General features: G+C 42.6%; 2 protein-coding genes across 7 annotated transcripts in view; one reads left to right on the top strand and one right to left on the bottom strand.

The window, feature by feature from the left end:
• The window catches only part of ZHX3 (zinc fingers and homeoboxes 3), a 70,734-nt gene that overhangs the window by 34,223 nt on the left and 8,515 nt on the right, over nt 1–27,996 (bottom strand). For 3 of the 6 annotated variants that reach the window (XM_073309710.1, XM_073309706.1, XM_073309711.1), the window contains exon 2: nt 2,965–3,058. The gene's annotated coding sequence lies outside the window, so the exon portion shown is untranslated. Of the gene's footprint in view, nt 1–2,964; nt 3,059–3,155; nt 3,382–3,412; nt 3,487–6,670; nt 6,847–27,996 lie in introns of those variants that run through there. The other 3 variants (XM_073309708.1, XM_073309709.1, XM_073309707.1) reach the window with 3 other exon arrangements.
• The window catches only part of LPIN3 (lipin 3), a 55,930-nt gene continuing 54,845 nt past the window's right edge, over nt 26,912–27,996 (top strand). Inside the window, exon 1 of the mRNA XM_073309718.1 lies at nt 26,912–26,934. The gene's annotated coding sequence lies outside the window, so the exon portion shown is untranslated. The remainder of the gene's footprint in view (nt 26,935–27,996) is intronic.

The raw sequence follows: 27,996 nt of genomic DNA, 5'->3' as shown, positions 1-27,996 counted from the left end.
TGAATTTTATCCTAAATTATTATTTTCTAGTTCGAGTTATCTCAGAGCCAAGCTATGCACTTTTAAACTCTATTCCTAGGAACAGGTGTTGAGAACTAAGGTTCACCCAAGATGTTTTCCCATGACTTCAATAAATCCTGCAGACATTGTGGGCTTTGTGCACAGAAACTATTTAAATAGGGTGGGGAAGAATCAGCTCATACAAAACACAAATAAACATGTTTCGCATTTGTGATCTAAGAAAAAACTGTAAAGCAGGCTGAATGCATATTAACACCCATGCTAGCATAATCCTTTGAAAACAGAAAGGAAATTTTTATAAACTATTACTTTTTGTGAAAAATAACAGAGTTCTAAGAGCACGGATACCAATAGTTTATTTCCTTAAAGCTTCTTAATGCAATATCAGAAACCCACCATGTGGCAAAGCAGGCTTGTCATCAGGCAGCGAGGATGACATGTTCCTACAATACCTCTGAGCTGTCTTTATGAATAAATGCTTAAGTAACTAACAATGTTGTTTCAGAGTAGCAGCCGTGTTAGTCTATATTCGCAAAAAGAACAGGAGGACTTGTGGCACCTTAGAGACTAACAAATTTATTTGAGCATAAGCTGTTGTGAGCTACAGCCATGCATCCAATGAAGTGAGCTGTAGCTCACGAAAGCTTATGCTCAAATAAATTTGTTAGTCTCTAAGGTGCCACAAGTAACAATGTTGTGTTCTGCAAACGTAACACAAAGAGAGCCACTTGGCTCACCTGAACTCTTTACACACAAGTCATCCACCTAGATTTTTCATTATTCAGTGGAGAATACCAGGAGATGTACATATGGTTTAAAAATGTGTCTGATAGGTCCCACCCCAAATAATTCGCCACCACAACCAGAATTAATAATGGCAGTGTTAAGCTGCAAAGGAATGTTATCACATGACTATTGCCAGCTCTGCTGTTTATAAGGTAGGACAATTCAAAGTATGTACATGAGGGTACCAAAGTTCACTGAATTTGCAGGATTACTAGTGTAAGGTGTTTGGGGATTTGATACACACACAGTGGGTCAAAAAGCTAGTAGTCTTCAGTCAGACAAACTCTAAGAGGACTGAGTAAGGGTTGCAGGTGCATCCCAATGTATCATTCACTAAAATCATTGAATACTACAGGGCCAATTATTTATCTTTAGGGAGAGAAATTGTTAACAGTCTAGTTTTAGTACACAACAGGGAGCGTGTCAGGAAAGCAATAGGTTCAATAACAATATCAGCCCACCTTTAATGCTCCTAACAAGGAAATATCTTCCTAAAATGGCATGTGGGCTATCCATCCTGACTGGGTGGTGAAGGACAGATAGGGTGGAAACTTTCACAGAATTTCAAAATCCCCAACTGTGGTAAGAGGTGGTTATTTGTTGCATGAATGAGTTTTGGGTGAACAAGTCAGGCTGCTGGCTTACATTTGCTCATAAGACGTTTAACAATAAATTTAACGGATTCCGATTTTGTGAATCGGAGGGATTCTGCTTTGCTTCAACACAAGACTGTTCTCTAAAGCTCTGCAATACTGAGACAGAAAACAGAGTGCAATTATTGGCTCAGGCCTCTTATCTGGAGATTAGCAAAAGTGGCACATGCATTGCTTTTCTGCAACCCCTTTGGCCAAATACAGGTAGGAGCAGTGGTGATAGATTCAAAGACTTTAAGGCCGGAAGGGACCATCATGATCATCTAGTTTGACCTCTTGCACACTGCAGGCCCCAGACCCTCATCCTCTCCTGCAATAGGCCCATAACCTCTGGCTGAATTACTGAAGTCCTCAAATCTTGATTTAAAGACTTAAAGTGAGGGCTGCCATAGTATAAGCTCAAGGGATATTTTCTGAGGTGGGGTTGGGCAGAGAATGGGAGAGAGGGGAGTGATAAGTAAGTGGTTGTGTTAAAATCATCCCATAGAGGACCCTCCAACACTCCCCACATACATATTTAGATCCCACTCTATGCCCTTGCTGGTGATGCAGAATCTGCACTCAGCTGCCTGCAGCCCCAGTGCCAAGAAGGATTCATGAACAACACAGCCGAATGACATGGATGTATTTGAAGCTGACTTTGTCCTGTCAATAGATACAAATTTAGGGGCAAAGCCTTTCCTCAGGGGTCCCTTGAGAGCATAACCAGCGTGGCTGCACAGGGGCTCTGGCCCCTGGGCGGAGTGCAGCACAGCATTCCCTTGCCGAGTACTCATGTGCAGGCCACAGGAGGCGCATGAAAGGCAGGAAGGGGAGTGCAGCGTCCCCTCCCCCCCTACCTGGGCGCCTATACCTCAATAAAAGACTGTGGCTGGCCCAGGTCAGCTGACTCAGGCTGCGGTGCTAAAAACTGCAGTGTAGATGTTCGGGCTCAGGCTGGAGCCTGGCCACTGAAACCCCACGAAGGGGAAGCCTGGCCTCCAGCCTGAGGCTGAACGCCTACACTGCTATTGTTAGCCACGCATCCCGAACCCCAAGAGCCCGAGTCAATTGACCCAGGCTGTGAGACTCGACGCCGCAGGTGTCTTATTGCAGTGTAGACGAACCCAAATATTTCAGTCACTGGGCTACATTAGCTTCCAAGAGAGCGTCTCCCAGCAACTCTATGGCCTGGAAGTCGGACTCATTCTCCCTCTGCCTTTCAGCATCCTTCTTGCAGGACCTCAGAATGGGTGCTCAGGCCAGTGACTGGGCTCTTTATTTGATCTTTAGTTATTAAATAAAACAGGTATTTTAGTATCTCATTCAATCACGCATTCAGAATATATAGGTACCCTCTAAAATTAACACAGAGCTACTCAGTTTTCACTATAAATGCAAGAAAAGGGATGTAGATTGAAATATGGCATGTTTCTCTGTTCAGACCAACCCTATGCATTCACACATGTTTTTTACGTTACGTGTTTATACACAGAAACTATAAAATACCAAAACTGCTACTTACCTGTAAAATGTATTGCTTTCCAGCTCTTCCTCCTTACTTGTACGCATTGTTCAAGTGGCAGCAGTCCCTTCAGCTGCAGTCAAGATTCAGGGCTCTAAGAAACAAGAGAAAATGTCACCCCAAAATTTACTACTGTGGTTCCAAAGGGAAACATGACCTTTCTATAAATAATGATACAAATACAAACTGGCCTGGAGTTTGAGTTGATTGCACAAGTCACCACACATTCACAATGCCTTCTGCCCATATATAGACCCATATATAGAATAAATTGGTTAGTCTCTAAGGTGCCACAAGTCCTCCTTTTCTTTTTATATAGACTATAGTAAATCCTCAGGAAAGTACCCAGTAATGTCTCCTCCAATTGCTCGTTTAATTAGAAAGGAGACCCATTTATTTAAAGTTAGTTTAATAAAATGGATTCGTTTCTGAGCACTCAGCTAGGTACCAAGATCTTCAGAACTGCATACGGCAAGATGAATATGCACCATAAAATGAAAATGCAGCAGCTACAACACTAGTTATCTGTAGCTGTTCAGCTGGTTTCTCAAAGTAGCTGAGAACTATCAAGATTAACTAGCCAGGAACATGTTTGAAGTGGCGATTGCAGCAGCCGAACCAACAGGGCTGCAGCCTGCAGCTATATATAAACCTGCTGTTTTACTTTTAGCTTTGTGCTCTCTCTCCCTGCTCCATTTTCCTCAGCTGCTGTCCAGTCTCATACACTCCCTGCCATAAACAGCGAAGTCAGCCCAAGATATTTCATAATTTGTGAACATATCCTTATGGAGGGATAAATGACCAAGTAGAGGTCTGGAACTAAATTCAGAGACAGATAAAATTATATGTAAAAACTCTCCTGGAAAAAGGTGTGCTAAAAGTCATACCAGGATAGGAAATCAGAAGACCATACTAGATTTTCCAGGAAGGAAAATTCACACTTGCTAATTGCTTCTTGCTAAAGCTTGGGGGTGGGGGAACTGTCAGTAGCCTCACTAGCTGCCTAGAGCTTAACATATCTCTTGCAACCTCCAATAGAAAGCCCCAGCAAAGCAGTCTCACTGCAATCCAAAGCACCTCTGTCTTCTGCATCAGGCAGCTGTTCCCAGCCACAAGTCCCTTGCCAAATCTCTGCTGTTTATTAGGCCGCTTCTTTCAGGTTAGGATCTGCTGAAGATAAGCAGCTCTCTGAACTACTTCATTTTGGTCAGAGAAATGTATTCAATGAAGTATAAAAGCCATTTTTCCATCAAGACGACCAGTGCAGAAATGTGTGTAAAGTGGTGGTGGAGCAGATTTCCCTTTTATTGAATGTTAGAAGCTTCCTCTAGCACCCCCACATTACCAAAACCGGACATCACACTAATACAGTTAGAAACAAACAGGAGCCAAATTATCTATATAGATCTGGGAAGAGTTCAAAGAGGTGATCATTCAGGCCCTATATGTGCCAACAGGGTTAGATGGTTTGTGGATTTTTAAGCATATTAATTATCCATACTATTCACAAAACAACCCGTGTATGGAATCGGACATCTCCCTTTCAATAACATGGAGTCACTTACTGGGTCTTAGTCATTTGATAGCATATCAATGACATTTTTCAATTTAAATACAGAACGATGTATTGTGGAATTAAAAAAAGCTTACCATTTCTTCAAGGGTATTAAGCAGCACACACAAACATACTCTACACTTTTCCCTTTATCAACAGCAACTTCTGTTCCTGCTCTTAAAAGAAAAATGACTTCTCTGCTGTAGTTATTCTCTTTAAAGCCTGTTTGATACCACTATTCCTGTGATCGCATGACTCCGACTTGGAAGTTACTTTCACTATATCTAAGGCCTCCTCTCCACCCACGCCAACTCACAGGGTTCGGATGACTGTTTGGTAACTATAACAGCAAAGAGCAGTTTGTGATGTCATAGAAACCTTTATGAAGGCACATCAGTTTCCTGGGCTGTACTTTCATGGGCCAGATTTTTTCGAAGGTATGTGTGCACATGCATTCAGTGGTTTTCAACCAGGGGTAGGCATACCCCTGGGGTTATGCAGAGATCTTCCAGGGGGTACATCAATTCATCTAGATATTTGCCTAGTTTTACAACAGGCTACATAAAAATCATTAGCGAAGTCAGTACAAACTAAAATTTCATACAGACTGACTTGTGCATACTGCTCTATATATTACATATTGAAATGTAAGTACAATATTTATATTCCAATCAATTTCTTTTATAATTATGTGGTAAAAAGAAGAAAGTAAGCAATTTTTGAGCAATAGTGTGCTGAGACACTTTTGAATTTTTATGTCTGATTTTGTAAGCAAGTAATTTTTAAGTGAGGTGAAACCTGGGGGTACACAAGACAAATCAGATTCCTGAAAGGGGTACAGGAGTCTGGAAAGGTTGAGAGCCACTGCATTAGTGCATAGATCGTGACCTGTGCACACAAAAATGGACATGCATTTTGGAAGTCTATCCCTGTATTTGACAGGTCACAAGAGTAACAGAACAAGGGACGGGGGGAAAGTTTAATGAAAAGTTTAATGCCAGGAAAAGTTTAATGAATAATAAGAGACAAACACTAGAGTGCTGATCAAGTGCTTTTTATTCTAGTAGCCTGCATAAAGATCTTGTAACAACAAGCACAAGGTTGAAAGTCTTATAGGCAGCTTATCTGTAATTCTTTCTGTGATAGTAGCAATTAGATAGATCCATAGTTTTCATAGATCCAAGCTCATCTTTACAATTATTCACTGTCCATTTATTTCAGAGTAGCAGCCGTGTTAGTCTGTATTAGCAAAAAGAAAAGGAGTACTTGTGGCACCTTAGAGACTAACAAATTTATTTGAGCATAAGCTTTCGATCGGATGCATCCGATGAAAGCTTATGCTCAAATAAATTTGTTAGTCTCTAAGGTGCCACAAGTACTCCTTTTCTTTGTGTCCATTTATTGTACAGAATATCAATAGCAGTCTCGGTCCAATTCACCTGTAGACAATAACCATATAGCCAAGATTTTAAGAAGTGACTCGTGATTTTGAATGCCTGGATTTCTGGGTGCTCAAATTAAGAAAAGGGACCACATATGCAGAGAGTCGGTGTTTAGCATTTTCTGAAAATAAGGTACCTTTTAAGGTGCCTCAATTTGGGGGCATCAAAAATTTGAAGCCCCCCAAATCACTAGTCACTTTTGTAATGGCTAGATGCAGCTTTTCAAATATGGCAGTGTGAACCCTTACCCAGCATGCTTATAAACCAATACAGGCCAGTTCTTGACAGGAATACAGAACCCAAGGTCAAAAAAGGGGGGAGCTTTGCTGCTGCTGTGACAGCTAAACACCCTGTTGGAGAGTCTGGGCTAAAACTGCAGGCATGGGAGAAGTGTGTGTGAGAATGAGAATGACCAACAGTGAAACTGTCCACAAAAAGTATCGTCAAACGGACAAAGATGACTGTTAATGACTAAACTCTTTCAGAGAGAGGAATCTTAGGGGTTCCTTGTAATAATACATATTCAAATTTTTCCAGTTTACTGTGACTCTTTATATTAGTGATTTCCAGAGAAGCCGTATTACATACTAAGGATATTCCCCAAATTGCCAGCACCACCTATCTTTTCTGCTCTTCCAACTAACCACAACCTCCTCAAGAAAGCAGCAAAGCTGAGCAGATGTTTGATACATGAAAACTAAGTACTTACATATAGAACACTTTCACGAAAGGGGAGAGGTGAACCGATTCCTCAACATTTCATCCAAAGCTTCAGTCATCTGTCCTAACACCTGTCATCCTGCTTCCAGGCATCAGTTTCATTTCAGTATTTTCTTGGATGGCTGTCAGTAAGCCACATGTTTTCGTATTACTGCATAGGGCACAGGGACTGCTCAGCACAAAGCCTACTTAAGGGAAATGTAGTTGGAGCGGATACTTTGTATGCATACTAGGGAAGGTAGCACAATAACAACTTCTCCAAGCCTCTCTCTGCAGGAGGTCAAGCAGCTAAAGAGGGAAGTGACACTTGTGGAAGGAAACAATTTAACTATCTGATGACCTCCAAGAGGGGTTCTCAAAATGTGTTACTTTCTTCCAGCTGAGTAACAGCTCCAGGGCTGTGGAGAAGCTACTCCTCTGATCAAGCACTCTGGCATCAGTCCTCCTACTTCAAAAAGGGAACTAGATGAATGCCTTCTATAGTACAGCTGAGGGAATCACCTAGGCTCACTCGCTGGGCTGCTCCCTCTCCTATGCTTCCTAATGTCTGTAATAATGGGGTGTGCGGGGGTGTTTAAAAGTTCTCGTCAGCCTACTCCAAGGCAGTAATTTGTGGTGGCTCCTATTAATTACCTGGAAATGATTGTCTTGAACTAAGTTCTGCTGTTTATTATGCCTCTTGAGTTGATTGACATTCACACCTTCCATGCCAACAATAACAGCAGTTCCACAATGTCAGTTCCATTTCAGTGAGACCAAGGGGACAAAGGATTTCATTTATCTACACATTTCTAGCAAAGGAAAAATTTTCAGATACGGGTGCCTAAAGTTAGGCATACAAGTGGCTTGATTTTCAGAGGTGCTGGGTACCTGTAGCCCCCATTCATTTCAAAGGGATCTGTTCTGAAAAATCAAGCCACTTATACCGGGGTGCCTAAATACAAATGTAGGTCCTGAACTTTAGATACCCACTCTGGAAACATTAGTCCACGCAGTTAAGTCCCTGTAATCTTGCACTTTTAAAACATACCTAGGTGCAATCTGTAGCCAGCTAGCTAAAACTCACATTTAAATATTGAGCATTATGTTTTTAATGGTCTCAAAAGAACAGTGAGCAAGAACAATAATGTAGGCCTTTTAAAAATTTTGTATTGTTTCTCATTTTTCATTTTGGTAAGGGCGGTGATGAGTGAAAGGTGGCAAGGGACAAGCATCCTTAAACCATTTTAATCATGGTGTCAATGGTATTAGGTGCTCTTTCCGTAGAAATTCCTGCTCAGGTGCACAAAGGCTGCACTGAGATAGGTATGCAGCCAAGGAGAGGTTCTCTTTCTTGAGGTACTGGCAGGAATTATGAGGATTTTCTGTCTTGTTCTAAGACAAGCAGGGATCATCTGGTCTGCTCTTGCCTCTGAGGTACAGAGTGTGCAGTTGATGGCATAATGCATTTTTTGTACAAAGCTGGTTTCTCGCTGGCATTGCTCACAACTGGTTTCCTGCAAACCCAAAGAATGCGTAGGGAGCAGTGATGTGGTACATACCCCAGGCTGGAACTAACATTGCTGGTGAGAGCTCAATTAAGGTGCCTGGAGGCTGGGCCAGGCCCAACTGTTGATGAAGCCCAGCTGAGGGAGATGCTGAGTGGTGTGAGCATAACAGGAGGAAGCCTAGATGAGATGGAACTGCTGGGAGCAAAGGGAAGAACTCTCCAGTCCCTCTTGGTTGTCAGAGAGTGGAGGAAAGGCCTAGAGAGAGGCAGGAATACGGAGAGCCTAGGAAAGGCCTGTGGGAAAGGGCCTGAAGGAAGGTCAAGGGAGGCAGCAGGTGGTAGATACTCACCACAAGGTCCCAGAACTGGAACCCAGCAGAGAGGGAAAGCCTGGGCTCTCCTACTTGCCACTAGGAAAGAAGATGCAGAAACACCCTGATACAAGGGGGAGGAGGGCGAATGAGTTTGGAGCCAGGCCTCTAGGGAGAAAACCCTGGGAGGTGCTGCTCTGCCCAAGAGCAGAAGGATAATCCTGCAGAGCCTGGGATGAGGCGAAGAGTCTGTAGAGCAGTGAGCCATCGGGGCAAAGAGTTATGTTTATTTGAGTTGAGTTTATTGTCCTTTGTTTATCCTGGAAGAGGTTGGACTAAACATGACGTGGCTCGAGGCCTGAGCCATGAAACAAGGCTGATCAGCAGAGGGTCCAGAGCAGCAATCAACAGGGGGTGAGAGGAAAAACTGCTATGCCAAGCCCAGCCACAAGAGGGCACATCTGGGGTGAGTCAACTCTTCTATAGAGGCACTGTTTGAATTCTGTTTGCCTACGCTTTCTAGGCTTGTTCAATAACTATGTATTTCTCAGCCACTCTGTGTAAAGGCTTATCTCTCCAGAGGCACATTTGTTTGCCAGAAACTGGGAATGAGCGACAGGGGATGGATCACTTGATGATTACCTGTTCTGTTCATTCCCTCTGGGGCACCTGGCATTGGCCACTGTCAGAAGGCAGGATACTGGGCTAGATGGACCTTTGGTCTGACCCAGTATGGCCGTTCTTAAGTTCTTAAATATTGAAGTCAGAACTACTCTCTAGATGATCTAGGGAGACTATCCTGAGTTAAAATTCCAGTTCATATCTTACACAGAGCTGGGAATTCACCCTCTTTAGTAATTGTTAGGAAAGGCAGCTACTGTAGAAAGAACATCCTCAAATGCACTGGATTTCTCATTTCTAACCCAAGTCTCCATATGATTTAGTGTTCTGAACAGACTGTTCCATCAAGGCATAATGAAATAGATTCATTAAACTTCATGGACATTAAATTGCATTTTGGAACTGAGGAACATGAAATAGTTCCAGTCAGTACCCATTTCTGCAGGAATGAGACTGCAGACTTACAAAAGATTTTAGTGACTACATATACTAAATTATCTCAAGCTTCCTGTGGAGAGAAAATAGCCCTCTTGTGCGGCAGAACCCCAGAGTTTCTGTGGACACACACTCTTGGAGGGGACCTTTCCTCAGCTTCCACTACTGAACCAATCCAGATTCATGGAGGATGTTTTCTTTCAACCAGCTAATGGAACCAGACATATAGTTTATTTTCAAGCAACATCCTCAACCCCCAGGTACTTAGGCTCACTATTTGTCCCAGAGGAGCCAAATCATGCTCATCTTACTGACTTACAGGAATACTCATCTAAGGCAAAGGGTGGCTGGTTTGTTTTTCAAACACACCCAGGTAACTTTAGAGCACATGTCTCACTGAAGGTCAATGGAACTTGAGCTCTCAAGTCACTCAGGTGCTTTGGAAAGTCTTACCCAGATAGGAATGCTCACTACAGTTCAGATCCTTCCTACTAATTTTTGCCATGGAGGGACTATACTATGCAGAAAACATGCTCAGAGCAGCCAAGCACTTGTTGTAAGAAGGGGGAGATAAGCCTAAACTGTACCATTCCTTCCTCCCACCCATCCTATATGTATTCAGCATGTTTGGGGCTCTGGGAGTTTATAGGTGGACATGTTTAGGTGGGGATGGGGAGTGTGAAGTCGGGGGCCTCTTTCCCAGGCAAACATGCAGGAAAATATTTGCACTTAGGGGCAGCATTATCTGCATAATTCTTGATCCATGCAACCCGATCTCCTCAGGGGACGGGGCTGAATGGGAAGAGGGGAAGAACTCTGCAGTCCCTTTCTGGGAGGGTAAGGCAGCTTTAGACGGAGCAAGGCTACAAGGGAAATGGGAAGTTATTGAACAGCCAGAAACACAGTGCTTCTCACGGTGAAACATACAAGGTATCTGCAGGACAGGGTGGAGGGGGGCCCCATTTGCCCCATAACTGCAGTCTACAACACAAGCAAACTAAATCCACAGCTAGTGCATCTTGGATATGTTTGTATCTGAGAAGTTCTTGGCTTGGGGAAAAAACTAATGCAAGTTCTGGGACTGACTTTGCTTTCATAATTCTCCCAATAATGAACATAGACATTCTGAAAAACAAACCAGGCAGTGTTTCCGCCAACATGATTCTGAACCTGAGAGCACATCCTGCACATACCCTGGGGGTGCAGCCATTGCTACCCATGCGCTTGGCTGACGAAAACAACTGGGAACAAATATTTATTGTGACTGCTGGGAGATAACATTTCAGAAAAGTGGGAAGAAGAAAATCAAAGAGAGCCATTCCTGAGAACTCTGCGCTCTGGCAGTTCAATACCTTCTGCGCACAAGACGGTATGCTGCTGTGAACTGGCCCCAGCTAGGTTGCAGTTAAATTTCAATGGAGTGCTTTTCTGTCTTGTTTAGACTGCAGGAATTCTTTTAGCAAACTCTCGTGACACATAAAATAAAATTAAGATCAAAAGCAAAAAAATCCTAAAACAGGTTTCCCCCATTCCCTGAGAAAAGTGAGGGTGGGCGGGAACCAACCCAATTTATTCCCCAGGCTTCAACTCAACAGGAAGAAATCAACTGACCACAAGAAAGGGTGCTACGAGAGCACAGGCAAAACCTCGAAACTCTTGTGTTTCAGGCTCTGAGTGCACTGTAGCAGATATGACTAATAACCTAATAGATTCCCTTACAGGATCAGCTTCTTCCACAGACCATTTCCTATCTTTACTTAAGACTCCAAGCTCTTTGGGACAGGAACTCTCTTTCTGCTAGTGTATGAACAGTGCTTAGCCCAAAAGGGCCCTGATCAATCTACAGGTGTTCCTGCAATACAGATAATCCTGTCTAACACTAAACTCTCCATGCTCATTGACTTCAGCTTTGAAATTGTGCTTAGTTAAAGCTACGTGATCATATTTCTGTATGTCGTGTTTGCTAACTTAATGGTTACAAAAACCAAGCCACACTTACAATTTTCACAGCATCTTTTAAGCTAATTAAGAAGGGATGTTGTCAACTTGAAATCTGGGCAAGTTCCAAATGAGTTTTATGTGATACACCAGCTGCCAAATTTTTATGGCATTAGTCACATTTACTGCTGCTGTGTGTCTTAAAAAACAACCAAAAAACAGGCAAACAACATGGGAAACTGACTAACTATCCACTGAGAACAGTGCAACTGACTATACAAAGTGCTACCAACTGCACAAAAATGAAATATAGAGCAAAATGCTTCTCTCTGTGCCTTTCAGTTATAGTAAAATTAGGTGTAACAATAGTAGGTAAAGATTTCAGATGTCAGTACAATTTTTAAGCAGACAGTGTCTTTAAATTTTGTCATTAGAGATGCTATCTGAAAACAAAGCATTTTTGATAGTGTGTGGAGGGGGAAAGGTTCTAGTTTTCAAGTTTCTGCTGTTTAAAAGCATATTGCTTCCCAAATCAAAAGCAGCTCAACTGAACAGTTAAAGAAAAGATGGACTCAAACCAGAACATAAATAAGAGCTATGTGCACCATAAGCCCTTCTCTCCCCAGTTTACATATCCTTTGTTGTTTCAGCAATCCCTTTGACACTTGGAGATTCCATCACCTCTTTCTTACTTGAAGTGTAATGGATGAACTGACCTGCCTTTGATGTGGAAATCTCAGAGCAAGCCAGTTTTCTCTTAACATTAGTATTAGCTGCTGCTCCTTTACCCATCCTCGAAATTATTAGTTGTGTCCTGATCCCATCCCTTAAAGGGATGCAGTTTGGTAGCTTATAGCTAAGACTTATGTTCTATAGAGAAAATAAATATTCCAGGATTAGTTTATGAGAATTTAAGCATTCCCCTGCTGCAAAACTTGAAGCATGGTCGCATGTGCTACTGCAAGGGACCCTAAAAGCAAAACTAGTTAGAAACCAAAGGGAAACTTAGCAAACTTCATGTTAGGGACATATTAAAATATATTTGCAAAATATGTCTTCACAGGACAACATTCCTTTATAAAAGGACTTAATCTGTGAATCCTGTAATGTGATAAAAGACTTATTCAGTAGGCTTGATATTCCAGTGGCATTGCCGTGTTGCCAACTCTTGATATTTTTATCACAGGCTTCACAATGTTTGGTGGGTTTCTTAAAGTTCCAGCTTCTGAAGTTGTGAGAGTCTCCTCTTTCATTTAAAAAAATAAGTGAGTTTCGAGCCCTCGTGATTGTGACTCATGGTTTTTGAACGCATGGGATTGCCCATGCTCTGAATCTCAATCACAGAAGTAACCACAGAACTTCTTAATAACCCATATGGTTTACAGCGGGGGTAGGCAACCTATGGCACGCGTGCTGAAGGCGGCATGCGAGCTGATTTTCAGTGGCACTCACACTGCCCGGGTCTTGGCCACCAGTCCGGGGGGCTCTGCATTTTAATTTAATTTTAAATGAAGCTTCTTAAACATTTTAAAAACCTCATTTACTTGACATACACTGATAGTTTAGTTATAGATTATGGACTTATAAAAAGAGACCTTCTAAAAACATTCAAATGTATTACTGGCATGTGAAACCGTAAATCAGAGTGAATAAATGACGACTCGGCACACCACTTCTGCAAAGTTGCCGATCCCTGGTTTATACACTTTTTTTTTTTTTCCTCCAGGCCGGTGCAGTTCTCCTCTAATTCAGCACAACACCTAAGCAAGTGCTTTAACTATAAGCATCTGAGCCGTTCCATTGAAATCACTAGGACTGAAAGAACACTCAACAGCTCTGCTGAATAGAGATGAGATTATTCATGTCCTGGTACAAACATGTTTAAGTGCTTTGCTGAACTGGACCTCAGTGTTCCTACTTGGAGAAAGAGGGGAGGAACTGTCCAGTAGTTAGGGCTCTCAATCCTTACTGTATCTAGCCTCCCAACACCCCTGTGAGGCAGTGCAGCGGTATGATCCCCATTGTACAGATGGGAGAACTGAGGCACAGAGCAGCTAAGTGGCTTGCCTGACATCACACAGGAAGTCTGTGGCTGAGCAGGGAAAATGTAAAATGGGGATAATCGCGCTTACCGACCTCACAGGGATGCTGCGAGGATTAACACATTAATGACTGTAAGGCAGTCCAGTACCTCTGAAAGATAGAAAGCTAAGACGTTACACCTTCAGAATGTACACAGAACGAATTCACAGCACGAATCCTGAAGAACAGATTGCCAGTGAGTCTGGATTTTCCAGCACTCTTCATTGAAATGTGTTGTGAGTCAAGATACTATACTTCAATCTGCATCTTTCTTATTTATATGGAATCTGTCCAGATAGGCAGGCCCAAAACGTGATCTGTTCCTTGTCCTTCACCCCAAACTTTCTCTTCCAAATCCATCTAGTTTATGTATGTGCTTTTCACCCCAAAACAACTGCTTTAATTCTGTTCTTGTTTTTCTTCCATGCTAGAAATATGATGAAACTATCAAACCACAGTGTGCATCCATGACAGAGGGGGGGAAATAGTTCAGCAATGAACCAATTTCAGTGCAAAACTCCCATGGGATGGTAATAAACTTGAGGAAACCAATTTAAATTGAAGGGAAAGAAACAACTTGCCATTGTCAGCACTCCTAACTCAAAGCATTCATAAACCATGAGTTGGGCCCCCAAACTCACGAGATTGGATTACGTCATGAGATTTTTAAAAATAAAGGGGGAGGGGAGTTATTTGCCTTACCCTTTTTAAGCCTTTAGGGTTCATGTTTTCACACTTTTCTTTTTTCTTTTTCTTTTTTAAGAAAGTAAGTTTCTAGCCCTCATAGAGAATAGGAATCACATGGCTGTAAGAAACAGGAACTGGGGCTTTATGGACAGCATCAAGTATCGCGAGGTTTGTGATACCATGGCGAGAGTTGGCAACAGTGCAAGATCATTTTCAAACCTTTTGCATAATTTAAAACTAGTTCAATTACGGCCTCCGCCAAAGCCTGTGTCAATCGGAGTCTTTCCACTGACATCCATGGCTTTTGGATCAAACCCTTCATTTCTATTAAATGGCTGGCTAAACCCCTAAAATAGTGGGAGGGGGATGTTACAAAACACCAAGAGAATCTATTAATAGTGTAAATACGCTGCTGTGTACCCCTGTGGCCACCTTCGATTCTAAATCTGCTTCACTGAGTCCCCACAAACAAATATCAATATTCTCTCTGGTCTTATGGCTAGTTCATACCTGATCTAGGCACCTAAGGAATCAGTAAGCTATAATTAGAGGCTTGTTGCAAAAGAGTTTTGAGGTGCGTGCCCACAAAAGTACAAAAAGTAAAGGAGACTTTTTTGCAAGGTACTTGTAGTACACACAAAGAACAGGAGGACTTGTGGCACCTTAGAGACTAACCCATTTGTTTGAGCACGAGCTTTCGTGAGCTACAGCTCACTTCATCGGATGCGTGCCGTGGAAACTGCAGCAGACATTATATACACACAGACCATGAACCAATACCTCCTCCCGCCCCACTCTCCTGCTGGTAATAGCTTATCTAAAGTGATCACTCTCCTTACAATAAGAAAAGGAGGACTTGCAGCACCTTAGAGACTAACCAATTTAATAAATTGGTTAGTCTCGAAGGTGCCGCAAGTCCTCCTTTTCTTTTTGCGAATACAGACTAACACGGCTGTTACTCTGAAACCTCTCCTTACAATCTGTATGATAATCAAGTGGGGCCATTTCCAGCACAAATCCAGGGTTTCTCACCCTCTGCCCCCCCACACACAAACTCACTCTCCTGCTGGTAATAGCCCATCCAAAGTGACCACTCTCTTTACAATGTGCATGATAATCAAGGTGGGCCATTTCCAGCACAAATCCAGGTTTTCTCACCCCCCCCCCTTTTTTTTTTTCCAAAAACACACACACACAAACTCACTCTCCTGCTGGTAATAGCTCATCCAAACTGACCACTCTCCTTTACAATGTGTATGATAATCAAGGTGGGCCATTTCCAGCACAAATCCAAGTTTAACCAGAACGTCTGGGGGGAGGGGGGTAGGAAAAAACAAGGGGAAATAGGCTACCTTGCATAATGACTTAGCCACTCCCAGTCTCTATTTAAGCCTAAATTAATAGTATCCAATTTGCAAATGAATTCCAATTCAGCAGTTTCTCGCTGGAGTCTGGATTTGAAGTTTTTTTGTTTTAAGATAGCGACCTTCATGTCTGTAATTGCGTGACCAGAGAGATTGAAGTGTTCTCCGACTGGTTTATGAATGTTATAATTCTTGACATCTGATTTGTGTCCATTTATTCTTTTACGTAGAGACTGTCCCGTTTGACCAATGTACATGGCAGAGGGGCATTGCTGGCACATGATGGCATAGATCACATTGGTGGATGTGCAGGTTAACGAGCCTCTGATAGTGTGGCTGATGTTATCAGGCACTGTGATGGTGTCCCCTGAATAGATATGTGGGCACAGTTGGCAACGGGCTTTGTTGCAAGGATAGGTTTCTGGGTTAGTGGTTCTGTTGTGTGGTATGTGGTTGTTGGTGAGTATTTGCTTCAGGTTGGGGGGCTGTCTGTAGGCAAGGACTGGCCTGTCTCCCAAGATTTGTGAGAGTGTTGGGTCATCCTTCAGGACAGGTTGTAGATCCTTAATAATGCGTTGGAGGGGTTTTAGTTGGGGGCTGAAGGTGACGGCTAGTGGCGTTCTGTTATTTTCTTTGTTAGGCCTGTCCTGTAGTAGGTGACTTCTGGGAACTCTTCTGGCTCTATCAATCTGTTTCTTCACTTCCGCAGGTGGGTATTGTAGTTGTAAGAATGCTTGATAGAGATCTTGTAGGTGTTTGTTTCTGTCTGAGGGGTTGGAGCAAATGCAGTTGTATCGCAGAGCTTGGCTGTAGACGATGGATCGTGTGGTGTGGTCAGGGTGAAAGCTGGAGGCATGTAGGTAGGAATAGCGGTCAGTAGGTTTCCGGTATAGGGTGGTGTTTATGTGACCATTGTTTATTAGCACTGTAGTGTCCAGGAAGTGGATCTCTTATGTGGACTGGACCAGGCTGAGGTTGATGGTGGGATGGAAATTGTTGAAATCATGGTGGAATTCCTCAAGGGCTTCTTTTCCATGGGTCCAGATGATGAAGATGTCATCAATATAGCGCAAGTAGAGTAGGGGCGTTAGGGGACGAGAGCTGAGGAAGCGTTGTTCTAAATCAGCCATAAAAATGTTGGCATACTGTGGGGCCATGCGGGTACCCATAGCAGTGCCGCTGATCTGAAGGTATACATTGTCCCCAAATGTAAAATAGTTATGGGTAAGGACAAAGTCACAAAGTTCAGCCACCAGGTTAGCCGTGACATTATCGGGGATAGTGTTCTTGACGGCTTGTAGTCCATCTTTGTGTGGAATGTTGGTGTAGAGGGCTTCTACATCCATAGGTTTCAGAGTAACAGCCGTGTTAGTTTGTATTCGCAAAAAGAAAAGGAGTACTTGTGGCACCTTTTTTATAAAAGCCACTTTGTTTACTCACATCAATTGACCTTTCTTGTTTGCGCTCTCTCTCTGTTTCTCATTCGAAAGTATTTTCAGCTTCTGATTTACCTGTTTTTTTTGTTTGTTTTAAGGCGGGGGTTTAAAATCAGTTTAAAAAACAAAACCAAACCCTAAGCTTTATTCAGTTTATAGGAAGATTAACAACTAAATCTTTTTTTTTTCCTTTACTGGAATTCTTTTTCAGTGCAGGATGTGCACATTCCTTTGTTACTGAAGGGCTGTTGACATTATTATTTATTTTTAGAAAATCAAAGTATTTGCAGGGGAGGGGAGAGAGGAGACTCAAACAATGCCAGGGCTTCTTTGAGTCAATTACTAACATAAGTAAAAGCATGAAAAGAAAATAGCGGAGTGACCTGCTCCCAAGTCTGTCTATATATATATTTTTAAATCATTTGGATGAAAATATTGGCCTGGAAGTCTAAATTTTTAAAATAAGATACCGCAAAGCATAAAGACAGGCCTGACTTTTTTGACAAAGGTTAACAATATTAGCAATTCACACTGCTCTAAATCTTTGGAAGGCAGTATGGCCTAGAGGGTAGAGCACTGGACTGGGACTCTGGAGAGTTGGTTTCTATTCCCAGCTCTGCCACAGGCCTGCTGGATGACCTTGGGCAAGCCACTGCACTTTTGTGCCTCAGTTTTCTATCCATACAATGAGGATAACAACTGACACTTTGGTAAAGTGCTTTGACATCAATAGATGAAAACCTCTATGTAAGAACTAGGTTATTGCGATTATAACAATTTTATATTGTGACACAAGTCCCATTTTCATCACCCCAAATGTGTACATAACTTTAGTCATGTGAGTAGTTTCATTGCCTTCAATGGGACTACTCATCTGCCTAAAGTTACACACATCCTTAAACATTTTCAGGATCAGGGCCTAAATACATGACCCACCTCCCTCATCCTACTCCTCCCCAAATTAAAAACATTCTTTTGGGCCTCATAACTGTTGTGATATATCATAACTTAGCAAACCTTAAGTTTAATATTTGAAACTGAATCAAGTGCCCCAAAACCAGAACCACAACTGAGCACTCAGTATTAGCATCTAAGCTGCCATTTATGTTTTGCTAATTATTTCTATATTTGGAAGAAAACTCAGAGTCAGATCACTACTTTACTTGTTTAGGCAGCAAGCGGAACTGCTTCCAAGAGGTGAGAGAATTCTAGTTCTCTGCAAGCATTTCATTTGGACTTATGAACCTGAGCATTCAAGCAAGCAGCAGACAGGAGTCCACAGTCAGCCAGGTTTTGAATTGCTGTATTTGGGGCACATCACCATTCACAGAATCACAATCACAGAATATCAGGGTTGGAAGGGACCTCAGGAGGTCATCTAGTCCAACCCCCTGCTCAAAGCAGGACCAATCCCCAACTAAATCATCCCAGCCAGGGCTTTGTCAAGCCTGACCTTAAAAACTTCTAAGGAAGTTTACATTATTGATACCACAAACTGGAGAGATGATTCATATCATCTGCAGCCTGTAAGGGTCAGATTTTCAAGAGTGGCTGAAAACTCTCACTGATATCAACAGGAGTCAGCCACCCTTGGAATGCCTCTCTAAAAATACTGATGTGGGTTTTTTTGTTAATCACTACAAGTCTGCCAAGTATCTAAAGCTAAATGCTATCTTATGCTTCAGGCTTTCAAATAACAGGGAGACAGTGTTAAATAACCACTAACACATTCCCGTGAACTTCATAAATTTGCATACTGTACTTAAAGGACCATTAATTTAAGTGTATCTTGGTTATATTTACACCCAATTATCTTGATAGCGGCCATACCAGGAAATCATCATGCATCCGATGAAGTGAGCTGTAGCTCAGGAAAGCTTACGCTCAGATAAAGTTGTTAGTCTCTAAGGTGCCACAAGTCCTCCTTTTCTTCATACCAGGAAAGGAAGTACAGGAGAAAATAGACACTGAAGCTAAAAAGGGTTTTGATACAAGAGTATTATGTTTTGTAAAGTCAGTCAGAGGGTCCTTTACACACAGCTCCACAAGCACCGCTTCTCCTAGGAGGTGTTCCATTTAACTTAATTCCTCTGACAGTTGGGCTGCTAAGAATGTAGCTGTTTGGCTACAAAGTTTTAATAGCCGTTAACAAAAATATTTTAAGTCTAAATTCCAGTTTAAAACCATTTCTTTCCCAGAAATACTGATTTGCTAAACATCCCATTTTCCACCATCCTACCTCATTAAATTTCTAAAGCCAGCTTCAAAGAAAGCTTGAACACAGATCATTAAAAAACCCACACAAAAAAACCCAACCATCTTATTACCAGGACCAGATTGTTTTTAAACAATGTGTCACTTTATTCTATTTGTTTACTTTTTCCATTTCAATCAGCTCAACAGTTTTGTTTTTGATTCTAGCAAGTTAATATACAAATAAGTGCAGCAGCATTTAAAAAAAAATTTTTTTTTTGGAGGGGTCCACAACACTGCAGGGGAACATTTTAACTAAAAGCAATCTCCACGTCTGTCCCAACACCACCTCTTCCCTGAAGGAAGGGAAAAAAGGCACTGACATTTTAAAATGCCACATGACCTTTTTATATTTTCTTCCGAGTTTTGGAACTCTAGCCTACTGACAAATTGAAAAGCAGCAGAAACTCACGTGCAAAGCAGCATTTCTCAGTGGTAAGAGGAGGAAGAACAATAAATAAACACCTTGCATGTCCTTTCAAAAATATCTTTATAGTTTATACCTCTAGTGTGTGGCACATCCTCTTGCCTCTTATACTAGTTTTGTCCTTTTCCATTTGGCAAAGACTTATTTCTCTCTTAAAGGCAAACCTCCTCCCCTATGGAAATAAGTAACCATTTTCAAAACAAGAGATTCAACTATTGTAAAATCTCAGCTACTGAACTAGGTACACGGACTTTCTTGGGGAGCGTGTGCAGGCAAGTGATGAAAGCAAGTACAGCCTGCCCTGTTTCTGTAAGCCCTTAGCAGCTCTGGTCTTGTGAGTTAGAAGGGAATTAAACTGAATTGAGTTTGCAGTTTCAGTGCCCTGCCCCAGGAAGGGCGATGACTGGGAGCAGAGGGACAAGACAACACACAATGCCAACACCAGCAGTAACCAGAGTTTATTTTGCTCAAGACTTTGTCAGCTAAGATTTATTAAGAGTAATGCAGGAGGCATCCCACAGAAAGTGGGAGGAACATAAAAGGCAAAAACCATATTGACATATAAGCCTCAATACTGCACAAACAATTAATAGTTACACGGTGCTTTGCCTTGCCAAAGCATGTGTCTAGACACCAGCCTTGCTGACAACAGATTTCTAAGGCCTTGTCTACACTGGCCGCTTTACAGCACCGCAACTTTTGTCTCTCAGGGGGGTGAAAAAACAGTCCCCTGAGCGCTGAAAGTTTCAGCGGTGTAACATAGTAGTTTAAACAGTGCTACGGCACCGGTAGCTACTCCCCTGGTGGGGATGGGGTTTTTTATAGCTCACAGAGCTGGCGCTGCAACAACACAGCCACGTTAAAGCACTGCTGCGACAGCTAGTGAAGACGTGCCCTAAGCATACACTAGATTTTCATGCTTGCTCTGCAGCATCAATTTACCACTTGGTAGACCCCACAAAACGAAGGGCCAATTTTTACCCACTTCCTCCACCACTTTTAAACGGACATCCAACTTCAAAAAGCCTCAAATTCCAAGGACAATCAGTCAGGAAAGTTTTCACTGTTCCCTTTTAGCTTGTGTTCTCTAGAAAGAATTGTTAACACGTGGAGGAGTAAATCTGAAGTCAACCCAGTGACAGAGTTTTAGGATCTTCCCCAGCGGAAGTTATCTAACCAGTTTGCACCTGCAGACCTCTCATTCATTATAGCACAGTCAATGCATCTAAGTTTAGGTCACTCCTTACCATTAGGGTACAAAAATGTTCTGAACAATGGAACTAGGTAAACTAATAGCCTTACCCCTGTGCAAAACCAAGTCTTACCTGAGACCCCACCATAATAATCAGGTTCTCTTTGCTCATTCATTAAGCAGAAGTTTAGTCTCAAAATGCATAACACATAAGCACACCTTGTCTCAACTGTCGGCCCGCACTGAGCAGAGAGAACAGCAAGCTCCTTGAGTGTCAGTTCCCATCCATTCCACAGAAAATGTGTGTGGAAAACAGGAACAAAACTACTAGGGCAAGCTATGAATCACAAATGGGGTCTAGATGGGCATTAGCATGTGTGAAGCATTGACACAGGGGAGGAGGGATAGCTCAGTGGTTTGAGCATTGGCCTGCTAAACCCAGGGTTGTGAGCTCAACCCTTGAGGGGGACCATTTAGGGATATGGGGCAAAAATTGGTTGGATGATTTAATTGGGGATTGGTCCTGCTTTGAGCAGGGGGTTAGACTAGACGATCTCCTGAGGTCCCTTCCAACCCTGATGTTCTATGACACTAAAGCCTGGTACAGTTCAACGAAAACGCAGAGGTCTCTGCCTCAAGGACCATACAGTCTAATAAATCAGGATACACAGAGGACCCCGGAACATGTTTTTAAATAAATCAAGGTGGAGTTGGCACTATAACTTCCCGGGGCTTACGACTAGCACTGTGTGCTAAGATTAGTTACTCCTAACTAACTCTATCAAGCGTCTTACAACTACAACACCCACCTGCTGAAGTGAAGAAACAGATTGACAGAGCCAGAAGAGTACCCAGAAGTCACCTACTACAGAACAGGCCCAACAAAGAAAGCAACAGAACGCCACTAGCCATCACCTTCAGCCCCCAACTAAAACCTCTCCAGCGCATCATCAAGGATCTACAACCTGTCCTGAAGGACAATCCCTCACTCTCACAGATCTTGGGAGACAGGCCAGTCCTTGCTTACAGACAGCCCCCCAGCCTGAAGCAAATACTCACCAGCAACCACACAACAAAACCACTCACCCAGGAACCTAACCTTGAAACAAAACCCGCTTCCAACTCCGTCCACATATCTACTCAGGGGACACCATCCTAGGACCCAATCACATCAGCTGCACTATCAGAGGCTCATTCACCTGCACATCTACCAATGGGATAGATGCCATCATGTGCCAGCAATGCCCCTCTGCCATGTACGTTGGCCAAACCGGACAGTCTCTACGTAAAAGAATAAATGGACACAAGTCAGAGGTCAGGAATTATAACATTGAAAAAACCAGTCGGAGAACACTTCAGTCTCCCCGGTCACACGATTACAGACCTAAAAGTGGCAATACTACAACAAAAAATCTTCAAACACAGACTCCAGCGAGAGACTGCTGAATCGGAATTCATTTGCAGACTGGACACCATTAACTTAGGCTTGAATAAAGACTGGGAGTGGATGTGTCATGACACAAAGTAAAACTATTTCCCCTTGCTTATTTTTTCCTCCTCCTGTTACTCACACCTTCTTGCCAACTGTTGGCAATGGGCCATCCTGATTATCACTACAAAAGGTTTTTTTCTCCTGCTGATAATAGCTCACCTTAACTGATCACTCTCGTATTTTCCACTGAATGCATCCAATGAAGTGAGCTGTAGCTCACGAAAGCTTATGCTCAAATAAATTTGTTAGTATCTAAGATGCCACAAGTACTCCTCATTCTTTTAACTCTACATAAGTGATTAGTTCTACTGACTTCAATGGGACGACTCACATATATAAAGTGATGCACACATTTACATCTTTGCAGGATTGGGGCTTAGAATACCCACCTTGCATATACATAACTTACTTCCCTACCAGTGAAAGGCAGCCGCTATTCAACAGCGTATCCCACAGCAGTCTTAACTGGGGAGGTAAAGAATACCTCTTCCTTCTGCAGTGCCCATGGATGTTTTTGTTGGGCAAAATACAATTGCAAAAATTGGAACCTGCTGAAGATATCCTGGGGATAACAGCCCTACTTTAAAAAGTGATGTGGAACCAATTAGCTTCAAGTAGTCATGGCCCTGAGTTTACATTGCAGCCAAATGATAGCAGTTCCAGGAGCAGTACAGTGAGTCCTCACACTGTGCTGGGACATCTGAGAGAGTACTGACTCAGAAGGAAGAATGCCACTGAATCCCAAATACTTCCCTCTGCATGTAGGTTTTCCTAAGAATTCTCCCACACGAATAGTAGCCAGGCCTGCCCTCTGCTTAGATGGCAGCTCAAGGTGGCATAGATGCACACAGGGTAATTTTGTTTTTCATAGTAGCTGTGAATACGAAATGAGTCAGTGTTACTATAAAAACTGTAGGTTGATTCATTCTGATTTCTACACAGGAACAGCATGTGTGAGGTTTACACAAAGCAGGGCAAACACTTCTAAACATAGTACTTGTTTCATATCGGTGACAGATCAGAAAAATAGAATGGTGAAGTGTCCGTAAAGAATTTTAGCTCACAATGAAACAAAGAAAAGCATTAAAGCAAAGACCCCCCCCGCCAAATTTGTGGCAGTTACCATATTACACTGAATTTCCTCTTTCCTGCTTTTAGAGAATCATTACAATGCTAAATACCCTTAGCACTGAGTGCAGCCTGTTATTTAAAGCCTCTGTTACATTTCCATGGAACATGGGGGAGGGAGAGCATTGTAACAAGTGGATTTTGGTCTTGATGAATTATTCACGTCCATTTTCTTACACTGATTCCAGCCCAGATGACTGTTCCTTCTGTATCAATGTGATTGAGGTTGTTTTAAATAGTTCTGCCTCAGATTAACAAGCAGCCCAAACTAGCATTCTCCTACTTGGAAATAATTTTAAAAGGGGGGAAATTTCAAAAGGGGATCCTAGATTTATGTCTTGATAAAAACAGTATAACTACGTACTGCACGTGCTTCAGGGGGACATGATTTCACACGAATACTCGTGCAATTAGAAATGTGCTTAAAATCAAATTAACGCTCATGTGAAGAAGGAACAAACTCACCTTTCCAATGGGCATGGAAACTCTGTTCCAAGAGACTTTATTGACACACATCTGAATTGTTAACATCTCCAAAATCATTAAAGGTATCAAGTACACGTATTCAAAAGGCTAGGTGAGGTGGTAGAAAGATAATGATGGGAACCAGCTATACTAGTTTAAAGAACAGGAGTACTTGTGGCACCTTAGAGACTAACAAATTTATAAGAGCATAAGCTTTCGTGGGCTACAGCCCACTTCATCGGATGCATAGAATTGAACATATAGTCAGAAGATATATATATAGATATATATATATAGATATATATACATACAGAGAAGGTGGAAGTTGCCATACAAACTGTAAGAGGCTAATTGATTAAGATGAGCTATTATCAGCAGGAGAAAAAAACTTTTGCAGTGATAATCAAGATAGCCCATTTAGACAGTTGACAAGAAGGTGCGAGGATACTTAACATGGGGAAATAGATTCAATATGTGTAATAACCCAGCCACTCTGCACTGATGGCAAGTAAATGTCTGCTTAAATGACACCCCTGACAAGGCACAAATGGCCCATTTGCTATTAACAACAGATAGTCCCTGAGCCAGCAATTGGCTCAGCATGGGAGGTCCTTGGTATTGACGCAATGGGGCTCTGCATCGGTACAAGGTGCCAGCAGGGGATTTAGTAACTTACTCTTCTGACACTGGACCAAGACACCTCAGCTCATTAAATACAACTACATGAAAAAGTGTCCAAGATGTATTGTTTATAACTAGTTTTATACTCAAAATATGCTGCAAAAACAATTAGTGGAGCACTATGGAAGACCCCTACCAATACCCGTATGCTGAATGGAGTTTGAGAAGGAAATCTAGACACTAGACCAAGCAACAAAAACCTAAACCTTAAATGCTGTTTGTCCAGTTTGAACATCCTTGTTTGTCAAAATTTAAACTGACAAGAGGTTCAAAGCCCTCTTCACAGAAACTTAGATGCTGACTGATTCTTACAAAAAAAATCAAGAGAGCAGAATTAACTTCATAGGGCCATTTGTTTAAATTCTGCTTTCACACACACACACACACAGTCAATTTATTCGGGTGTTAACCAGGCACTTCACTTTTTGTAAAATAAAAATGTCTCTCAGAGACCACGACGAATTGGCCTCCTGCTCCCACTGCAATACATCATCCTGCATCTAAAGAGGCAACATGAAAAGAAAGCACCTGATGCACGTGCGCGCACACACACACACACATACACACACACAAAAGTGCTTTGTTAGCCTGCAGCAGCATTTGGAGTACGTGTAGGATGCTGTTCAAAACAATTAGATTGTAATCAGGAAAATGGCTTGTATCCCAATTGCAACTTTGACCCACTGAAATTCATTCAGAACGCTGATGCAAAGACCATGTTCCTATCCTGTCACCCTGACCACACCATGCCACTCTTTGCATCCCTCCACGAGCAAACCTAGGTTGTCCACTTATTCACTTTTCAAACAAGCAAAGCAGACTTTCACCCAGGCCACCCTTCACACTTCGGAGGAGCTCCCCATTAACATCCATATGTTTATCCTGCTTTAAACTCTCCTTTGATGTGATGCCTACAAAAAACTTGACAAAGGTTTGGCTGCTGGTGTGGAGACCAAGGCCCATCATGCTGATTAATATTGTCTCTCTGTTTCCTTGCAAATCCCCATTCCCTCCGACCACCGTCTGTGTCCATCCCTTGTCTAATTTTATACTGAGATGGTAAGCTTTTGGGGCAGGGATAGTCTTTTTGCTCTGTGTTTATACAACAGGTAGTACAACAGGGTCCAGGCCCATGACTGTTGCTCCTAGGTGCTACTGCCATAAAATAAAATTACAGAAATTGAACTGACCTCCTATAACACTTGGATTACACAGAAAAGGGTTGATTTGTGTAGGGTTTTGGCTGGATAAGGGCGAAACATCAAATCAGTTGCAATGTGCAGCCCTAAAGACTTCTGGTTAGAGGGTTTTTGGAGAGGGCTGAGGGTATGCGTCCCCAAATTGTGAAGGGGTGGACAGGAGTCTCTGTAGGTGCCTGGCTCGCTGAGTTCCCATTGCAATGGTGTCCCTAGCTTTTGTTTGCCAGAAGCTGGGAATGGGGGACAGAGAACGGATCACTTGATAATAACCGGTTCTGTTCATTCCCTCTGGGGCACCTGGCATTGGCCACTGTCTGAAGACAGGATACTGGGCTAGACAGACCTTTGGTCTCACCCAGTAATGCTGCTAGGATTTTATTTACTGTGTTGTGAACTCTGTGAGGGCACCCACACCCTTGAATAGGTGTTTTTATTATCTTCATCTAAATGAATAAAAGTAGGGAGTATATGAAAAATAAAATGGGGGGATAACTGGGAACACAAGACAGGTTGTCTAAAACTAAGGTTTCTAGTTTGCAGTGTGTAATTGTGTAAGTCAATGGTTTGATTTTAGTAACATTAGCTTAGCTCTTAGTGTGCTTAGATAGTGCTCTTCTTAAAACTACTGAAAAAAATTGGGACCTGTCCAATAGCCAATGCCTCTGGAGCTCAATCCTCCAAAGCACTGAACACCCTCACTTCCCAGAGACTACAGTCAATCAAGGGCATTCAGCATCTAAGAGAGCTCAGCACCACAAGAGATTGGAACATGTGATGGGGTATACAGACCCCACACTGACCAAGAAGGGGTTAATGAGAGCCTGTGGCCCCAATCAGCCCCACCCCAATGCACCTGTGCAAGGTATCAAGCCTGGAGGGAGGAGCTAAAAAAGGAAATGCCCAGCTCACTCTGGTGGCTGAGTAGGACAGAGAACAGACCTCTTGAGCTAGCCTTATGAAGGAAGGCATGGCTGGGGCTAGAGCCTAATCAAAGACTGCTGAAAGGAAGTGCCTAATTGGAGCCTCCCAGATGTCAGACTCTCCCTAGGGCAGGTAGGCCTTATGCAGGACCTTTTGTTCCTCATAACTAGTTGAGCTCCCCTTTGTTCTGAGACCTGCAGAAATGTCTGCCTGTGAAGAGCCTGGCAGGCAGGGTTGCTGTGCAAGCCCTGGTAGGAAGCAGAGTAGTGCAGCAGAGGGCCTGAATGAACAGACCTTACAGGGTCCCTGGTGGGAACCCAGAGTAGAATACAGGTTTGGGTTCCCCTAGTGGCCCACCTAAGGTAGTGGTGTGAAGACATTACAGTAGGGGTCGGCAACCTTTCAGAAGTGGTGTGCTGAGACTTCATTTATTCACTCTGATTTAAGGCTTCGTGTGCCAGTATCACATTAATGTTTTTAGAAAGTCTTTCTCTATAAGCCTAGAATATATAGCTATTGTTGTATGTAAAGTAAATAAGGTTTTAAAAATGTTTAAGAAGCTTCATTTAAAATTAAATTAAAATGCAGAGTTTCCCCCAGGCTGGTGGCTGGGACCCAGGCAGAGAGAGTGCCACTGAAAATCGGCACGCAAGCCATAGGTTGCCTACCCCTGCACTAGAGCCGCTGGCTGGAAGGCCCATAAAGGCCAAAGTTGGGCTGAGGATCTGGTGCAATGATGCCAAGCTATTGTCTTTGCTAAAAGGGGTAGGACTAAAAGTGACCTGGCTGGAGGTCCAGGTGACTGGAAGCCACAGAGTACTGCAGGGCCAAAGTGGCTGTCTAAAGTGGGTACCAAAGGAGGAGGAGAGCTGCCACACCCAACCATGAGGGAATGCACCTGGGGAGAGTATGCTTTGCTGCAGACCACTAGTGAGCACAGGAGCTTTTTAGGGCCCAGTAGCCCTTTTGCAGGTATTGCATGCATGCATGCATATGTACACAGACACAGATTAGAGACCAACATTTTGCAAATCCAGCAAAAAAAAACCACTTAATTTATGAGGGGGAAAAAATCCCACCTATATTCTGTGAATTAACAAGTGATATCATAATTATGCATTAAAAATTATATTTAGAGCTAGTCCCTTTCAAACTGTGTGGATGGTGCCACTCAACCTTAAAAACGCTGATAAC

Source organism: Lepidochelys kempii, chromosome 13 (genome assembly GCF_965140265.1).
Source record: "Lepidochelys kempii isolate rLepKem1 chromosome 13, rLepKem1.hap2, whole genome shotgun sequence".
Taxonomy (NCBI): domain Eukaryota; kingdom Metazoa; phylum Chordata; order Testudines; family Cheloniidae; genus Lepidochelys; species Lepidochelys kempii.
The sequence above is the reverse complement of the archived record's forward strand: the minus strand, read 5'-3'. Positions and strand labels throughout refer to the sequence as shown.